This window comes from Seriola aureovittata, chromosome 19, assembly GCF_021018895.1.
Source record: "Seriola aureovittata isolate HTS-2021-v1 ecotype China chromosome 19, ASM2101889v1, whole genome shotgun sequence".
NCBI classification, from domain to species: Eukaryota; Metazoa; Chordata; class Actinopteri; order Carangiformes; family Carangidae; genus Seriola; species Seriola aureovittata.
In genome coordinates this window covers 13,009,460-13,030,000 of record NC_079382.1, presented here as the reverse complement: position 1 = coordinate 13,030,000, position 20,541 = coordinate 13,009,460, and the positions used below count along the sequence as shown (strand labels likewise).

The window sequence follows — 20,541 nt, the reverse complement described above, 5'->3', positions numbered from 1 at the left end:
TGTTGATGTACAGTCTTGTACACTATGTATCCAGCCTTTTAGTTTGTCTGGATGAAAAGAAAAATCTGTGTTTATACACATTCACATGGAAATCCTGGAGGGCTTCATTAGCTGATGTAATTCTGAAAGAGTCAAACATGGTAATGTTGTGATTGCAACCGACTGATCCAACCGGATGGTTTAATAGAAAGTATCAAACAGCCTCACCAGCGACTCAGAAACATTAGAAATATTTGACTTCACACACAGGAAATGTGCTGTCCAGCCACTTGAACAAAGAATCTTGACCACATTTTCTCTGCGTCCCCTCATCTGTATGTGTATACATGCCTGCATACTGCATGTTTATATATTTTGGCCACACTGCACATGCTCGAGAGTCTCTTAAGGTAATTTTTGTAAGTCCTTTGCTGTGTGTTTACATGAAAATTCGCTCTCTGTTCCCTTCTCTAAATGTTGTGACGGCAGCTCTAAACAGGATGCAGGTCGGCTGTAATATTAGTTTATACAAGAGACACTCAGGCTGGCCAGAGTGTCACTGGACTGATATCACTGTATTCATGTCTTCTATGAAAAGCATCTCGCTACACTGGAAGTATACAGATTTAACAACTAGCCTTATAACAGTATCTTTCAGTTCAGCTTTTTACAACTAACAAATACTTTAATAAGTAAAAATAATACTGCCTATTTGCTCAATCAAAATATATGCCTTTCCATTAAGATATTCCAGTCGTTTGTGCAATTATTTTTCAATTTCCCATTGCACTGCTACACACAGAGTAATCACATTAACTCTTGGATTCGTTTTGTGAAACAAAGGAATGAAGGTTTGCACTGGAAAGGGCTTTGTTGGTTTGCAAAAATACTAATATTTTAGTATTTGTCTAGTTGTCAAACACACAAAGTAATCAGATTTGTCTCATTTCCAACACTTCGTGAGGAACAATTGCAGGAGAATGTCTGCCCTGGAAATGGCTTTGCTACATTACAAAATAGTCTTAGACGGAGGACATTACAGAGTATTTCTTAAACTTGCTTCATGACTGTCAACAGTCTCCACCAGCATTGGAAACGCAGAGGAAAATACAAGCTGACCAGTTGGAGTTCTTGTGGTCTCTCCATGGTATCTTTGTAGCCTTGACATGTAGTTACATTTTTGCAGGAGGTGCACGTCAGCGCCATAGTATTTTCCACTGCTTTAGTTTGAGTGCCTGTGATCTGTTTCCTATTTACCAGTGTGTCAGTGTCAGCTCTCTGTCACCCCCGTGTCTGGAAGAGTGGTGTACCCTCTGTTATTTGGTTCTGTCAGCAAGACTGGCTTGGTGAGCCGTGTCCTGGAGGATGGATTGGGGATGAGGCGAAGAAGACGTTGTACTGGTCGCTATCCAAGCCCATGTCTGTCCTCCCCTGCCCTTCCATTCCCCTCTCTAGCTTTCTTTCCCCTTTTTCTCTGCTTTTTTTCTTTTTTAACCCCATTTCTCCTTCCTCCTCTCCCACAACCTCAGGGAGTCCTCGGGAGGTGCAGTGTTCCAAAATGGGATGATTTTTTTCCCCTTCTTCTTTTTCTTCTTCTTCTTCTTCTTCTTCTTCTTCTCTGGTCGCTCTCTCCCTCTCCCGAATTAACACTGAAAAAAACCCCAAACCTCAATGCTGAGTGACTCATTCAAATAATTGTTGCTTTTAGCTGTATCAGGTTACTCTTTTCTCTGACTCTCTTCTTGCTTTTCTTCCTTTCCCTGAGTACAGTGTGGTATCTGGGCCACTTGTGAATTAGGGCCTTTGAGTGAAAAGACAGAAAAAAAATAGTGACATCAGAGAGGGAGAGAAAGAGAGGGATCCAAAACCTGAATAGCCCTGTAATTTTCTGCTCTGTTTCTATGATTGAATGTATAACCATTACAGACAATTGACTCAATAGGAGATTGTCCTCCCTCTTGCAGCCAGCTGGGTCACATTGTATGTGTGCATGTATGAGTAAACATATCTGAAGAGAGTGTGTGTTTGTGTGTGTGTCTTATTTTAGCATGTCTCCACGACTTAGGTGTGTCTAGGCGGAGCTCGACATACTTGTCTTTTACGGGAAGATACCTTGGAAGGAGTATGCCAGCCTATTCAGGACTGAATAACAGAGACGACAAAGAGACGCTACTTGTGTGTGTGTGTGTGTGTGTTTGTGTGGGAAGGACAGCAAGAACAAAAGAGGCGAGCAGTGAGATAGCAAGGGGGAGTGGACCAAGAGAGGAAGGCCAGAGCGACTCGAAGAGAGTCAGTACTTGCTGAAACATTTTTGAAGAGGAGGGGGGAGAAAGAGTGAGACCTGGAGAGATCCCTCCCCCTGTCAAATCCAAGTTACTGTAGACTATCCTAAAGCTAACCCTCCCTGCCCTCCCTTCCCCTCCTCTCCCCGTCCCATGTGAGCAGCAGCCTGATGACTGGACCTCTCTGTGTCTCCGCTCTGCTTACGCTTTGCTGCGCTCCGGCAGACATGCATTGTTCTCCACTGTACACTACTTGTTGCCCCCATTCTCAAAGACTCAGTCTGTCTTAGCTCTGCAGAAAGATTGACTGGAAAAGACTTTGGCTGCCTCACGGTGAGTACTGACATTTTAATTTCGGGCTTTTGTCAGCAGAGAAGAATTGTCTCATTCATTTGTTCGCTATGACAGAGACTTCGCCTGAAGTTACTGAGTTCGGTAAAAGCTGAGGTGATAATGAAATAGTAGGAGATGTTTAAACAAGACACTGAAGTTGGCGCGCTGTGAAAAGAATGTGGAGAAACTTTTGTAACAGTGTGAGTTGGCGAGCAGGATTGCCTCAGAAGTGAGAGACTTTCCAGCTCTTCTCCTCTCTCTGTCTGACTCGCTCCCTTTTTGCTGACTCACTCTATTAACTTATTACACATGGCTCCATGCTGTGTGGGTGTGTGTAGTGTACATGTGTTGCCATTGTGTTCGATGTTCGGGAGTAATTCTCTGATTATACGTCTGTCCTCCTCTGTCCTAGTGCGCATGTGTGGGTGTCAATCAAATTTAATGATTTACTCCTGTACGCCTGCTCGTCTATGTAAATGTGGGACTCGAAAAACAGAAAGGAGAAGAAAGAGAAAACTGGCATACTGTTGCCTCACTGTTTGTCATCACTCTCTCAGGTCCTTATTGATTTCCTCATCTCTGCTCGCTGAACGAGAACAATAGCCTCTCGCCTGGCCAAGAACCCTAGTAAATAAGCCAACTAAATATCAACACCAAATCTGCTGCAAGATGTTGTTCATTGATTTGCTTTGTCGCCAGATGTGCAAAGGCACGCGCACACATGCACACACACACACACACACACACACACACACACACGCACACACACAAAGAACACACACATAACACAATCGGGCCTAGAGGGACTTCATTGTTTGGTGCACATAATTGTTTGTGTGTATGTGTCTAAAGCCTTGTCCAAAAGGTCTTGGACAATGAAGTCTGTCAGCAGGGGGATGTTGATTTCTGTCTCCCTCTCCGTCTCTTTCTCCCTCTCCTTTTTCCTGTCCAAGTCCCCCTTCACATCTGGATCGCACCCCCCCCCCCCCCCCCTCTCCAACAGCTGACAAGGAACAAGGGAGCGGATGGAGGGAGGAAGGGGGTGTGGATGCAGGGAACAGAGAAAGAGAGAGAGAGAGAGAGAGGGAGAGGGAGAGGGAAAGAAATGGGAGGAAAGGGAGTTTTGCTTAGGCCAGAGTTCCCCTGGTATACTTCCTCCAATGCAGGAAGGAACGTCCCTTCACAATGTCATTGTGAGTGCCTGATGTATGAGAGGAAACACAAAATATACTGTACACACAGATGGGAAGCACTCCCTCGCACAAGGACACATTTAAACAAGGACGCATTTAAAATGGCGTAGAATACGCACATGCATGATTGGGCATACGTAAATGTACCTATATTTAAATGCATACAATTGTTCCCACTCAAAACACACACACACACACATAATGCTACACATGCCAGTTAGGCCATGATTAAGCCCATAGAACCCGAGTCCCATGCTCCTGTAGAATTTAGCTGAGAGAGGAGTGTGCTGCTGCTTCTTCGGGAGGCTTCGGCCTCAGTGTGTGTGTCAGGTTTTCAATGGGAATTTTTGCTCGAAGACTTTAGCTGTCAAAACAAGTCCTGTTCTCTGTCAGTCTCTTTACCTTTCAGCTCATCACAGTTTGTTGTCTTTCCATAGCTGGACTCCAACGAGACTCCCTGAAGTTAAAACCATAATGAAAAGCTCCACTTTAAAGAGAATCACTTGGCCTCGATTGGATTTGCTTTTCTTTGCTTTTTCATTTTCTCTGCCAGATGAAACATACATGCCAGCTGCTGTTGCACTGCTCCGCCAGACCTGGGCAACCACTCCTGTGCCTGTTTATCCATACCAGGGCAGGGCTGAGTGCCATGCCAACAGGTGTATGTCGACATCATTAGTGTTAAGCAATGGGCGAGGCAGCATGGATGTAGCACTTTTTTTTTTTTTTTTTTGAAAGGGGTAAAAGTCTCCCTCACATCTGCTTCTGCGGTTCTCGCGCTGCACATATGATGAGGGTGGCATTGAATCGGGACAGTGATAAAACACCCGCCTTCATTTCCTCCACAGCCTCCCAGAAATTGTTTGACTCTGCAGTTTCTGCCATATGTGCATGTGCAATTCAAACATCTCCCTCTGTCAGTGCAGCTGGTCTGTGTCTGTCTCTACTTCTACTTTTACAGTTTACAGTTTCTCGCCATTATGAGCTAAGCCTGCATCTCTGTGTGGTTTACAAGCGAGCAGCCATGATGTTTCAATGCAGGTGGCACGAGTGTGACTGAGGTCACTAGGTCTACAGTGTGAATAGCCTCTCTTTGGAACAGTGTTAAAACTAATACGTCAGTAAAAGTCTTGTAAATAATCAGTTTTAGTTTTTCATAGTAAGTGTGTCTTTCAATATAGAATATGTCATAGAGTAACATAATGATGTGTTGAGACTGTGGCCTTGTTTTAAAATTCATCGTGACAGAGATCATCCCTTTACCGGGGTAGTCGTTTTACTGGTCTGACGTCAGCCATGTTGGTATGTCTTACATTACACCAGTACTGCATGTCACTAGGCAAAAACCGAGAAGCATGGCCAGTTTTCGTTTGGCACAAGAAGCACTGTACTGTACAGTATGTGTGCTAGCAAACACAGTCTTGTCTCAGAGTGGAGAAGACTGACATGTGCTCAGCTAGGTTACAAAGCTCCGGTTTGTTTTGGTCACAGTAATAGCATTTACTCAGCAATGATGTCAATCCATTGTGTCCAACAATGAAAAACAGACAATCTGACAGAGATGGAGCAAGACTAAGACCATGACTGATGACAAAGAAACCACCACAGTGGGAGGAAATAGATGCATGAATGAATAGAAATAAATTTGGGAAAGAAAATAAAGCACTGTGCAACCTAAAGGTAATTTAGACCCTTGCAAAAAGCAATTTATTCAAGTTTATAACATGTAAATCATATATTGTGACATACATACTAATGCAAAGCAAAATGAAAATCAATAAGTAGAAAAAAAGAAGAAAACAATGGCTCATTGCAGTGCATTTTTTGTAACAGCCTGGGGTATTTATTTTTATTTTATAATGTCTTCATATGTCTAAGGAGAACAGGTGCTCCGAGCTTTGTGAGATGGATTTGATACATACGCGACTCCAGATGTGTTTTTCTGACTCGCATCTCTTTTTCAACTCTGTCTTTCAACCCCACTCCACCCCACCCCCACCCCGATTCATTCAGCATCTTTCATTTTAGGACGGATGAGTCTTAGAGCAGCACCCTAAGCTTATCCGTGCCTCCTTTTTTGTTTCTGCGCTTATCTTGGCGCACAACTCGGCTCACACACTGCAAGACAGATTACAGCACCTGAGAGGGGGGAGCCTGCTCAGTGCTGATGCGACATATACCGTAGACTTACACACACAAAGAGATGTAGCCATGTGTATCAAAGCCATCATGTATCAAAACTGCACACATCAAATCACATTTTGCTGGTTTTAAAGACTTGTGGCTTCTCTGTGGCAATGCTTCATGTCTGCAGAATCATTAGTATTCTTGGTTAATGTCCTACTATGAACACTTTTATGAGCTTTTTGACTTATAGCTGTTCATCACTGCAGTTGGTTCCAATTACAGAGAGGCATTCCTTTATTAGACATTGCAGAGACATATTTAGATGTTATGTATATAATGGGTCCAACATGTTTTTTTTTCTCTTAAACATATGACTGTAACATCCGAGTCTAATTTGGGATATAATACATTTCATATGTCATGACAGACTGATAGACAGAAACATATAGCTTCACTCAGAGTTGTGGGGTGGAAGCCAATGTTTCAAGAACTCTGCTCCATGACTTGGACGTCACGCAGTTTTAATCACAATATTAGTCTTAAAATCAAGTCAAGTAGGGCAAGTTTATGCAAAATGAAACATGCGAGTAAGCCTGTAAGTGCTGCTACAAGAAGGATAATTATTTTAGAAAAATCTCTTATTGAGTTTGGTTTTTCCAGAGAGCAAAGAATGGTGTTAATTTTTGCTGTGTGGATTGCATTGCAAATAACGTCATTGCAAATGATCTGCAGTTTGCTCAATCCCTATTCAGTCTGCAGCCTGATTGCTTTTGATGGGTTTGCACCTCTGGCACTATCATTCTGCACCGTCCGTGAAGTAGATTCATGATTCTCAGGTTAGATTTTTTTTTTTCAACATTAAATCACTCTCATTCTGTCTATAGAAAAAATGCATCTCTCCATTTTTCCATTTTCATACCCCTATATTTCTAAGAAGGTCTGTGTGTGTGTAAATGAATGATTTCATTAATTTGATCAGTAATTATCAGTAATCAGTAAATATGTGTGTATATACTGTGTGTAGGTAAGTGCCTGCAGACATTGATACACAGACAGGCATGCCTGATTCTTTGTACAAAGTGCTCAAATGCCCACACACACACACACACACACACACACACACATACACACTATCTCTGACTCCAGTGTAATTCTCAGTGGCTCCGCTGTGACTATAAAAGCTCATTGAATTTATTTTGTAACAAGTCAGAGGGCAGGTATAAATCTCCTGCAAAATCCGAGTTTTGAGCATGTCACAGGTTACACATGAGAGGATTACAGCTATTATTGGTGAAAAAAAGAACATTTTCCTGATTATAGCCCGAATGTGTGTGTGTGTGTGTGTGTGTGTGTGTGTGTGTGTGTGTGTGTGTGTGTGTGTGTGTGTGTGTGTGTGTGTGTGTGTGCGTGCGTGCGTGCGTGTGTGTGTGTGGGGATACAAAGAGCTCTGATTACTGCTGGCACTGCTGCCCTACTTCCCAGGATACCAAGCATTGACTGGCACAGCGGGGGGACAGGAAAGGCTGTAGGCATACACACACATACATGTATCACCGTGCCGGCACACATCAAACGCAGTGATTAGCACTTTGTAGGTTAATCTCATGCTTTCCTTTTTTTCTTTTTTTTTAAATCACACAACTCAGATCATCTGTATTGAATAAACAGAACACAAACAGCTTCATGGTACAGAGCTAATATATAAAATTGATACTTGTAAATTTATGGATGATTACATATGTGAATTATGGCATATAACACGTCATTCTATACTCCATAAAACACCAATAAAGTTAACATCAGGCGTGCACACACATATGCTTTTTCCTGTTTGTGTTGCCCATGGCAACGGCTTGGCAAAGGATCACTGGTGATGTCAGATGTGATGTACGAGTGTTGGGAGTGTGAGGGGATGACCTCAGCAGAGGGGAAGTCCCAGAAGACTCATATCAGCTGCAGCCAGCACCGACTTTCTCACACTCAGTATCTGTACTAACAGCTAAAGCTGCCCTGACCCACATGAAATCCCCCCCACCCTCCTGATCCTTCACAGGTATCATCACAAATCACCAGCACGCAGCATGACAAAGACCTCTGACATGCACACATGCACAGTCCCACACACCACACGTTGTCCGATACAATGAATAAAGGGAATGGAAATATTTAGAGGATTATTCTAGGTTTCAGTAAAGGTTCTCTCTGGAGCTTTTGACTCGGAGCTGTGTAAAGCAGTGTTCTGATGAGTGGGACTCTCTCTCATTCTCTACTTGCATATGCATATGCTCAAGGGATTATACACACATTTACATGACAAGCTGGCATGTAAATGTGTGGTGAGATGTCAGTGGGAATAGAATGAACGGAGTAGATTTACAAAGTTAATGATGCCCATTCTGTCTAGATTTATCTTATGAATTTTCCGTCTAGCTAAGATAAAATTTTAGATATGCAACTAAGGCTAATTTGGCGCCTACATTTAATGTTGTAAGCCATTGCAAACATTCTGGCTGTGTCTATTAAATGAAAGGGGTGAAAACAAATGCACGATGCCCCTTGGTCTCACTCATTTGTTTGGGGTGAATGGTAGAAATGGAAGAAGACACTAGCCAGTGTAAGCAATTCTGATTTTAAAAACAAACACTTTGTTAGGCATGTGTTTGTCCTGACTTTATGCTGCATAGAATGCATTTTGGTGCTAAAAACCAAGTGTAAACAATGTTTGCATGCATGCAATGCGTGTACCTTTAAGTCCAGCCCCTCTGTTATGAAACAACTTGAAATGGTCATTTTTGTATGCTGTAATTTAAATAGGGTGTAGTTATAGTATTTCCTGTAACTAAAGCCAGTGGTTATTCTCATCAGCCTCGGTTTGAGGCTTTTGGCTTCTGGCACATGAGTCCTGTGGCTTTTTTCTGTGGGCAACGTAGGAATCTATGTTCATGTTATGGTCTGTTGTTAGCATCAATGTATTTTCGCTGATATTTAAACCCATCAAATCCAGCTTTTTGACACACTAGTCGCAGTGCTGTGGTGACCTTTTCTGGCATGGAAGCATAAGCTCATCCATTTTCCCCCAGAGTGGTGGCCTCTGTCCAGGTTGGCAGAGCACTGTCCAGTCCCTGCTTCTGGTTCAAGCAACAGTCGATCCGTAAATGAATGGTTGCCTCTTCCTAGGACAGCTGTGCTACCAGCCATGGATGGAAAAATAATCATGGAGGCACCAACCACATCCATGGATACAAATCAGGAATGTGTGTACTGTGCGTTCGAGGCGCAGGCGAGTACATGTGTGCATTTGCAAGTACATGTGTGCTCCATTGTGCATGAACCTGTTGGTGTGTGAATAAGTTGTTAACTCTTATGAGGTGTTAAGGGATCGAGAGCCAGTAATGAATCACAGGGTGAGTTATTTTTCTTCTCTGGATTCGCCCTGCATTAACATCTCACTCAAAGGTGGGTGTTTAATGGCTGTTGTAAAAGGGAAGGTTGGTAAACACATAAAAGTGCTGAAGTAAAATCAGAGTGTGGGAGAGTGGAAAGTGGCGAGAGATGAATGTGCAGGTTTTCGGTGTGGAAGGGTGTCATCTGTCTTTTACACCAAATTTAATTTCAAATGAATACAGTTCTTCAAACCCACACGCATCATAATCAAATTCTCATCCTTTGCACCCATATTTTTTGGTAAATTGGGATGTTTCTCTGTGCACCTCAGAGGGCAGAGCATGACACTGACACTGCAGATTTTGGTCATCCATACCAATAAATGTTTATATCGTCTTTGTGCTTGGTGATGAATGCGAGTCAGACCTACTGAAGTCCTGTGTATTATCAGTGCTTTGCCCCAGGGGGAGCTGTTGCTCTAGATGTGAACTTTGAATCCCTCGTCCTGTCCTGCCCTCTCCCCCCTGGACCCGTCAAATATCCTAATGTAACCTCCCTCTGCCTTCTCTACTCTTTTCTCAGCCAGTCTTCTCTTCCCTGCTTATATCTCTTAATCTCATTATGTTATAGTCTAGTCAATAAAATTTGCAATTCCCAAACTTTTTTCCTACTTTGATGATTCACTGACAGTGACCAAAGTTTACCCGCATTTCATTCTGCCATTACATCATACACAAAAACCCAGGACTCAGCTGTAAACACGTTCCCACCACATGTCCAGCTGTCTGATTCCAGTCATTTTTGCACATAAACAGACAGAATCAGGAGTCTGGTCGTGGGGTTATGACTGAGCTAACCCCCCGGAACTAGACGGTGTCTAAGCTGGGCAGGCCTTTATGCTCGCTACAGTAAAATCTCAGAGTGACTCAGTGCAAAGCGAAGATGCTCTGCTCTGTTGTGCCTCAGCTCTCCCCCACTTTGTCCCTGTAGATCTCGTTGAGCTTCAGTGTATGGTGAGTAAAGCCTTTTCCTGGTGCACATTTCACCTGATATTGATATTCATGTCAGGAATAGTGTCAGAGTGTTGGTGTGTGTGTGTAACTGCAGGCTTTCTGTCTGAGGACCAGAGGTTTGAAAGAGCAGCCTGATTATGTCTTTTTGCTTAAATCATATTTCAGAGTTGACTGTCCTCTCCTTTATATCACCAGGTGCAGTTGTATAGTGTAGATTTGTAAATGTGGCTTGATTGGTGGTGTTTGAGGATGTCTTTGATAATCAGTTGAAACATGGAACATTGGAAGTGAATAGATGAGATTATATTAAGTCAAATGTACATTTGCTCTTCTTCCTATCCCCCTCCCAGTCTCTAGGAGCAGAGCCAAAGAGGTAAGATACATTGCTCCAAAACACACACCCATGAAAATTCCCCTGCCCGGGTCGGAATTCGATTTTTAATCCTCCCTCAAATATGATATAGAAAGCTCCGAATAGTTCTGCTCAAATCTTAGGTCCTTGCTTTAGAAGCCATATGTGCTCATATTTTTCTGCTCTGAGATCATCACGACCAGATCATCTTGCAGCTGTCCTTCAATATATTCCAGATTTTGACATGAAGAGGATTTAAAAAAAAAAGAAGAGTGTATAGAGAAAGGAGGAGAAAAAAAGGAATAGAAACTGGGGCGTTTCTGCAGTGTACCGACTGTGACCATGTAACTGCAGCATCCATGGATTTCTTAGTTCAGGGTGAGATTAAATACAGATTTTTTCATATATTATGAAGATGTTTGTGGCAGTGGTGCAACTGAATGACAGCTACAGTAGATTCATACATGCATCCATGCCATGCTGATGTTGTAGCGATAATGTAGCAGAATAAGAGCGATAATCTGAGAGAAGGTAAATATTACATTGGTTCTGGGCTATATGCCAGCTCTGCACCACAGAACATCTTTTATCTCGTATCTTTTCATCCAGCATGGGCTGAGCACCAAGGCCTGCAGCGTAAAACTCATGTGCCAACACAGGCCTCCTGTGAGTGAGTGAGTGAGTGTGTGTGTGTGTGTGTGTGTGTGTGTGTGTGTGTGTGTGTGTGTGTGTGTGTGTGTGTGTGTGTGTGTGTGTGTGTGTTTGTCCTCCGGGGACCCCTAGCTTGTCTTCATCCCTCTGACCATCCCTACCCTGCCCGCTCATTTTCTCTATCTGTATTTCTCCAAGTCTTGCAGCCTGTCAGATCGATCCACTCAGCCCCCCAGTTGTCCTCAAACACTAGCCCACTAGTGTACACTAGCCCAGTGGCACTGATACTTATAGGAAGAAAAGGGATGTTGATAACTGATAATCAAAGGAATTAATCAGTCAGAATAAACTAAAATCGGTGCGTTCCAGCTTCTCAGATGTGTGGATTTCCTGCATTTCCTTTGTTTTATATCATTGTTATTAGCATAGCTTTGGGTTTAGGACTCTTAGTCAGACATAATAAACAGCATAAAAGTATCAACTTGCGCTTAGAGAAATTGTGAAGTGTAATTTTCACTTTTTCTTACATGTTATACATTTAATACTCTGAATGATTAATCAGTTTATGGGAATAACCATCAATAGCAGCCCTGTAACACACCTGTGTTTCTTGTCACAGCCACCGCTACGCACCAAATACCCAGATGGCATATTACCCAAGTAGGCACACTGTCGTACAGGCTATTTGTTCAAACATGTATTCCGCTATTTAGGACTGTGTCCTTACCTCAGGCAGATACATCTGTATCTCAAACTCAATTTTACTCGACCTGCATTTCATTTCAGCGGGCCTGTTAACCTTCACACTGCTTCTGGTCCCGCTGAGTCGATTTGGCTCCAGAGAAGCTCCTCTCTTCCAGAAGGGTGAAGGGACAGTGGGGCAGGTTCATTACTGCTGCATTGGCTGGCCTCTAACCTGGACTGGAAGGACAGTCATTAAACACATAACGCTAATGACTGCCAACTGCTCCATTTGTTCCATCTATCAGCATGGATGTGGGGTTGTTTGTTGTTTGTTGCTGTTGTTGTGTATTCGCATGTTGGCACGGGTCACACACTGATCCGTGGGGACATGGGTAACAGAGAGCGACAGAGGGACCGAGTTACACAGAGTGAGTCAGAAAGGTGTGTTAATTGGTTGTGACCGACCGTCTGGACCAGAGATTTCAGACAGGGCTCCCCACCAGTTCGTAATGAGGTCTCGTCAGGCTGGAGCAACCATCACCGCGGCTTATGCCAGGCATCGGAGCATTGCCATGGTAACCTCTAAGCCCTTTACCTCCTCACAGGTTGTGAGTCAGCCAATTACAACACAGAAATATGAGAATCATCCCCATGATGGATAAAACTTTTTCATATTATTAATTGCAGCGACTTATGGTAAAGTTTAGGTTATAACTAGGATTGGCTATCAATTGCTTGCAGGTAATATAATGACTTTCAAGTATTTCACTTTATTGTTTTTAATTTAAAGACCCAAACACCTCAATGGACACTACTGGATTTAAAAAAAGGAAGACTTCACTCATTGAAATGTCTCCTCTCTCCCTTCTCTTCATGTGAGCATCAGTTTCACTCGTTTGAGAGCACAATCCACAAGTTTGACCAGAGCCTTGTACGCCGCCATGTGAACCTGTTTAAGTAATTAGGAAAGTATACAAGTTTTGTTTTGTTTTGTGTTTTTGTGGCTCGATGCTGCCACTGGGTTCATATTTTGCCAGTGTAAGCAGGATCCTCTGTGCTAAATTGGGGGGGAAATTCCTGTGAAAGTGGAGGGCTTCAGTGGTTGAGCTGAGCTTGCACTATGTTTGTGTGTTGTGTGGTTGAGTATCGTGTAGACAGCCAGACGGACAGACGGATGGACAGAGACAGATTGAGGCTGCGCTACACACACACACACACACACACACACACACACACACACAGAGTGACCAGAGAGTTTATCTGGGGGAATGAGACACTGGCGTAGTGGATAGTTGGCTGCCTTGTCTGCTGGTTATCTGTCGCTGTTTACAAAGAACTTCCATTAATTGTGTCGTTTAAATATTTTTCAATGTGAGGATATAGATAAGGCTTTTGGAATACTCAAATGTCCTCTTTAGATGAGACATTGGTCATTAAAATGACACATGTACACAGTCCATTTGATTTAGTTACTAAAAAACAAAGTGGCTTATCATCATTGATAAACCTGAGAAAGAATATTAGTGTTTTTATTTTTTGTTTTACGAAATAGAAAATGAAAATCAAACCATTTTCTTTTTAAATTTTGATCATCACTTTTTGATCATGAAAAAGAAAAACGCCCTGTATTTCAATTTCAATTTTTGTATTTTAAAAATTAAAATCAAATAACCATTTTTTTGTCTTTTGATACGTCTTTCTGAAAGGCAAAATCAAATGACCATACAAGCTGAAAACTACTTCTCCCAAGTAGAATGGATAAATTATTAGGAAGGAAATGTGAAATTAGCTGAATGTGCCGCGGTCAACGTTAAACTTTGGACCAAATTAATGATATCAGTTGGGATTTCTTATATAATGCGCTCTGCCAAAGCCACATACTGTACAGTACACGCTGTCAGACCACAGTCAGATCCGGAGTTTGGAGCCAGTTGTACAGAGGAAGGCAACAATTTACTCTGTGGTACCTGAAGAACAGAGGTGCATCAACACTGTATTTTACAGCTAATTCAAACTTTGAAGTGCCTGCTGACAGCTTTCCCTATGGACTCATGAGTTTGTAGCTGATGGTCATTGGGACAACAAATATAATCCATTGTTACTAAAACAAAAAAGGGGATTTATTCTTAGTCTGTGTCTACGTCAGCAGGATATTTGAGAATGGATTTCGAGGCACATCAGGAGACAGATAGGCCCTTTGCCAAGGAATTTTGTGGCAAAATAATAAACTGAGAGTGAATTCCAAATGCTAAGGGAGTGTTTACAGTTGGAATTATTCCACTTGACAATTGATGTCATAAGAACAATTTCATACGTTGTTAGCAACTTAGGTTAGTGGTAGAGGTTTGTACTATGAGTGGTTATGTTTGTGAAACAAGCACAAAGTCAGGTCAGTTTTCCATCTTTGGCTCTTGAAATTGAATTATAGTATGGGGAAACTATTTAACTCTGGTGCTGGCCCAATGCGCTCCAATATCTTCAACAACAGACTGGTGTAACTCCTAACAGCGCAGAGCGTTGGGATTCAGTTGAATAATATGTGAGACAGGAAAAGATTTTTTTTTGTTTGTTTGTTTTGTTTTCCGTGTCAGCATGTATTTTAACATGGCAGATTATTTGTATCTAATGTGCAAATGGCCAAGTATGTGTGACAGATCATGTGTTGCGGGTTGTGTGTGAGATATATGATGGCTGTGTGAGTACTGACAGTGATTATAGAAGGCTGTACCACAGAGCAGCCTGGGGCTGGCCGAGGAATAACTTATTATAACATCTAATACATAACCAAATGTCAGACATGTCTGCAGCCTTTCCTGCGAGCAGTCTGATATAAATCTACTGGGAAAGTGAAGCTGTAAATGCTCATGATACATAGCTCACTGTGTGAAATTTTTTTTTTTTGTATGAGAAGATTATAAATGTGGGTTTGAGGTATTTTTAGATTTAATTTGCAGTGTACATGGACGTACAGCTCATAATTTTGTGTCAGCGAGTGCATGGCTGCTGAGTGTGTGCTGTGTATCTGTGTCTGTTTACGTGTGTGTGCCAGGGATAATGTGGCATCTCCAGAACTGGATTCCCTCTCACACCACACTCCACAAGAGCCTCTCTGTCTTTCTCTGCTTCTGTAGGAACTGAACGTTGTTTGTTCTAGTTTCCACAAATCAAGGTGGGAAAAACAGAAACATTCCTAGCTTTTAATTACAATTGTCCAGATTCACAATGACCCAACTCTTGCACAACAGACATCAACAGTGCCAAAATCTGCTTTTGAGTTACATACTTTCATGTCGGCTCAACATCTGTTATCCTTCTTTCTGCTGTGTCTCGTTCCATGCTTGACATTAGCTGAGACAACAGGTGGGAGTGTTTAGAGAGAAGAGAGAAACAAAGCAGAGATGGGCCTGTAAAATTTTTATCGAGCCCCATTGGCTACTGTCTTGTTAGCAGTGGAACTGTACAGTAAAAGCAGAGCCACCTCATCTCTGCACGTGTGAGTGCGTCAGCTTGAATGTGCATGCATGCCTGTGTTCCTGAGTGTGTATTTGTGTCCTATAAACCTGTAGTGAGTACCATAAAACTGAGCTTGGGATGAAACTGCAGAAGATAATTATGTAGCTTGTTCACAGCACACATGTTCATTAATAACATAACGGCCAAGCCTATTTTTACTGTATCTAGCTCAGAGGCTAACATATGGCAAAGAGGCTGACTTCACATAACAGAATGTGCAAAAAGGATTTAATAGACAGGCCTGTGTCCTGTGTGGGCAAGGAGAGTCTGCGCTCTGTAAGTATATTTGGCATCAGCAGGGGGCACCACTATGTCCCATTTTACTGCCCCATTCTCAGACAGAGGGACTTGGAGGAAAACACAAGAGAGAGGAAGCAACATTTTGAAAGAGTTTAGGAAAGTGGGGGAAAAAATGGCAAAACATAAACAAAGGAAAGGCACTGATGAGCAAGAGACCAGTGAAACAAAACAGGGTTTATGTTGAAAAAAATCTAATCTAAAACCGATTGACCACAAATGCTATCTAATCAGGCTAAGGAGACAACATCTGTGGGTTGTTTTTGAGATTTAAGGTGCATTTCAGTAGTTTTTAAATCACCTACTAAAGATGTGCCTTCTTTATTACCACAGGTTTTACTTAAGTACATTTATAACAAGTTTAAAGTAACAGTAGTTCTTCTTTGTTAGGACTTTGCAGTATTCTGTCCAGCATTGAAAAAGGGTTTGATTGTGGCCCACTCGCATGAGCTCTCCGTAGTGCAAAACAGGTCTGCCACAGTGCAGAGCTCCATTACGCAGAGTGAGCTGACCAGTCGAATGTATGACACACTGGACAGCCGTCAGCCTGGCACTGCCACCCTGCCACCAACACAGCTGCCGGCCGAGTCTCATGACCTCCGTCCGCGGTGAGACCAACACATCTCCACTGTCTGCACCTGTGGACAAACAATCGTACTCGCACTTTCTATCCTGTTCTTGTTATTTTTCAAGCACACCTGTGAAGAGCATTTTAAAAAATGTATTCTTCCTCTTTGGCCCTTTCTCTTTCATACTCACATCCACGCCTGCAAATATTCACCAAGCTCGAAAGCACCAAACCATGGTCTACTCAGTTAAAGGACCCTGGCCTTTCACACAATGCTGCTCACACCTTTGGAAGCTCGCTTACATCCAAAACAACATCTGTCTTTTCAGTCGCGCCTGATTAAAACACCCTGGAATCTCAGTTCACACACTCTCTCGCACACACACACACACACACACACACACACACCATAGTGTAACATAATCACCTACCACATGGCCACGGAGGCGTACACTGCATGGAGAATCTGGCAATCCAGGGCTTAGCAGAAATATGCCTTGTTTTTATAATAGCGGTTTTTGTTTTGTTTTGTTTTGTTTTTTTTCTAGACAAAGCACATGAAAGGGGCCTACAGTTACCACTGTATTAATGAAAGCATGGGTAACTACTTGTAAATACTACTCAGAAATACTTGTGTCTGTGGGAGGCGTGATGTAATTTACTGTGTGTGCAGGTGCATGCCTTTGTGTTGGAGAGCACACAAATCAAATCAAAGCAAGCCAACTCATACAAAAGTCTAAAATTCAATGTCAAACTCGTTTAAATTCCAGATGAAGAATGTGAAAGGTGAACACTGGAGAGAATTCCAGTGAAAATATTTTGTCGGAGTGACAGCGGTATCAAAGAGGTCATGTTGCTCCAAACCTTGAGAACCTCCTGAATCGTCCTTTATCCTCGCTTCACCTCAATGACACTGATAAAATATTGTTAATTACTCCTCGGCACTGAACTCCTGCATCACACTGACGCCCTCATGGGATATTGTGCTGCGTTCTGCAGATACAGGAGTACACTGCACAAGCTTATGCGACAAGTCTCGACAGTCAGTGTGTATTGTGCTAAAAGCAGCTGGTTATGACGTGCACCTCACACCCCAGTGAAACCTCCGTCGTCTTTTCTGTATCCATGTTTTGTTGTTGTTCTCAGTTGTTGTTCTCCCTGTTGCTCATGCATATCACTTTTTCGTGTTTATTTCGCACACTCTCTGTTTTTTTCCTCTTTATTTATCCTCCACTCTCTCTCTCTCTCTCTGTCTCTATCTCTCTCTCTCTCTCTCTGTCGCCCAGAGGTGATTCCTTTGTTGAAATTTGAAGTTAACATTCCCCCAGCTTTCAAAAGACTCCAGTGTTATGGTTGACCACCCTATGAAAAGTAATACCTAAAGAACACAAACAGTGAGCGCCAGGCGTTCATTACTGCTCCCTGAAAGCATTGTTTTCTGTGGAGAGACCAGTGTGTTTATTTAATTTAATGACTTGTGCAGCTGGGGGAGGGGGGGGGGGGCTGGGGGGGGGGGGGGGGGGGGGGGGGGGCAAGGAAACAGTAATTAGTTGTCATGCTAATTGGGCTTGTGTGATAACTCCCACACAAGACTCAGCGGCGTGTGAAGCGCACTGGGGATGGCCTGGTCGCATACTCATCAACCACATACACACTTTTTTTTTTTTACACATAAACACACACACACACACACACACACACACATGCACACGCAGATAAATAAAGACAACAAATGCTCACATGCAGATTGGTTCAAAGAAAATGCCTGGGGACTGTCAGGCCTTTGACCCATCGACTAAGAGGAATTAATGATGTGAAAATCTTGATCCCAATTATTCACTAAGAGAACTCATGCTGAGAAGTAAGAGATAAGGGTTCAGGACAGTCAATCCAATTAAGGTTTGGTTAGAGATGTATAGAAACATAGTGTTAAAGAAAGGGGATAAATGAAGATATGGTAATCAGAGCACAAACAGATCTGACTACACACTTGCACCTTCAATGGTAAGAGATTACATTATTTGTTACCTACTGGAAATACTTACCTTTTACTTAGTTTTCTTTTTAAACCATTGTATATACCACTGGATATACACTATGGCTATGTAGCATTAACCACCTTAAAAATCTTACATGTCAATTTTGGGGAAGAAAAAGAAAAATCTTCATATTTTTTACCAGTTGCCACCTTCAAAAAATAGAGGATGTGTGTTGAAAAAATATTATTCTAATGCTTCAGTAAACACGCACGTTAGTGTTGTGTGGCCATGTATAGCATTCCTTCAGCGCGTTGGTGGTGCTCTTGGTGTCTGTCCACCATGCTGTTAATCACCCCTGCCAGCGTGGTTCGTGACTCCCCCAGAGGCTATTTTTAAGGCCTGGGGTCATTGACCTCCACGAAGGGTCACTCTCACTATCAGGGGAGGTCCAGCTTTGCTTTGCTTAAACACCATCTGCATTCTTTTTCTATCTCTATCTCCATTTTCTCCTCAGACTCAGGGCGCCTCTCCACCTCTCCTGGTTATAGGAGCCTAAAAGAGTGGTGGACCTTGACTTCCAGTTTTTCATTCATTGTGAGGCGCAGAACCTCAAAGAAATTCAAAAATTATTTTTTATATGTTTTAATTGTATCTGTTGACCAGATGACATGTAATTTGTATTTACATATTTGAGACTGTTTGCAATGCACTGAATCACACATCCTCTGTTCTCTAACTCCTCCCTTTATCAGCTTTATCATCCTTCTGCCCCTCCCTTCTGTTCTCTCCTTTCTCTACTCTCACGTCGTGTCATCACCCCCATGAGTGTGTTTAGACACGCTGCCCTGCTTTGTGATAATCTCGCTGAGTCATCTTCCGTAGGAAATTACACACTGTGATACACAGTAATTCAGGACAAGTGCATTTACGGAAAATCTACCAACCCTACAGATGTTTATCCGAGTCTTAAACGTAATTTAACCTGTGGGAGTGTTTCAGTGCTTAATGAAAGGACCCAGGTGGGAGATTAGTTGATTCTTTGTTGATGTAAGGTCTCTGCAATGCCTTCACGTCTGTTCTGATGCCAGTAACATCGACACACTGCGCACACTCTCTGCAGGTGGGACCAGAAGATGACACTTAATCTGTCCTTGCCTGTCCTGAATTATTCCTCCTGTTCCCACCTGGTTAAGTAAATTTCGGCATTGCCAGTACTGTGAAGTTCTTATCCCATCCTTAGCTTTTACAGAGCCTCTAAACAACAATACATGTGTTTCCAATTAGGAAAGTCATAATTTTTAGTTGTTAAAGGGACATGTTGTAACACTGATATGTTGGACATCCAACACCTATAGGCTTCTGTCCTGGCTGATTCAGCTTCAGCATCTCTGATGTAAATACTTCCTGTCCCCTGTGCACTGCAGAGGTTTTCTGTTACATCCCAAACCTGATGACACAGTGTAATCCCCCCCCCCTCCATCCCAAAGGAATGCAAGAACAGGAGAAGAATGATGAATGTATGATAAGACAACGAAATAATTAATAATAGATAGAATAATAGATAGGAGAGGAGATGAAAGAAGATAGATGAAAGAAAGTGTAAGTGTCAAAATAACTACCATACTTGAAAGCCTCAGGACTTGGACTAGATCCTGATTGATGTCAAGACTTTGTTCAGAGTAACCTGTGTGAACAATTTATAGTCATGACATCATCCTTTTCATGAGAGAACCCCCTATATAATTTTTTTTTTTTTTTTGAACCATGAAATAAGTTTTGCTCTCACATCCTTCTCTCAGGACAAATTTATCGACACTGTGAATTGGTTGCAGGCACGTCCTCTTCATGTTCATATGCCCCACATTTCATCCTAATTTCTGGCCAAATGTTCCAGTGGAATCTCTTCCAAAAAATCTGATCAAAGGAGTCGACCTCTCGGACATGTATTAATTTGGCAGCTAGCATCTGGTGAAATAGCTTGCAAGCGACTTTTGTTTCCTCTTGTCTGGCAACATGACACCTTGATTAGTAGTTAGTGTGAAGAGAGAAGGGGAAAACTGGCGTCTATACACACACACACACACACACACACACACACCAGCAGTCAGTGTTTGATGAGTGTGCACTGAGTCAACAAGCTTCCTCCTCTCCTCATTAACAGTTTGACCCCTCTGTTTGAGGCGCTC

General features: G+C 42.4%; 1 protein-coding gene across 5 annotated transcripts in view; it reads left to right on the top strand.

Moving 5' to 3' along the window:
• Positions 1-20,541, top strand: part of sash1a (SAM and SH3 domain containing 1a) — a 162,169-nt gene that overhangs the window by 86,099 nt on the left and 55,529 nt on the right. The window contains exon 1 of one of the 5 annotated variants that reach the window (XM_056405761.1): positions 2,326-2,594. The exons of the other annotated variants lie outside the window; for them this stretch is intronic. The gene's annotated coding sequence lies outside the window, so the exon portion shown is untranslated. Of the gene's footprint in view, positions 1-2,325; positions 2,595-20,541 lie in introns of those variants that run through there. 5 annotated transcript variants of the gene reach the window in all.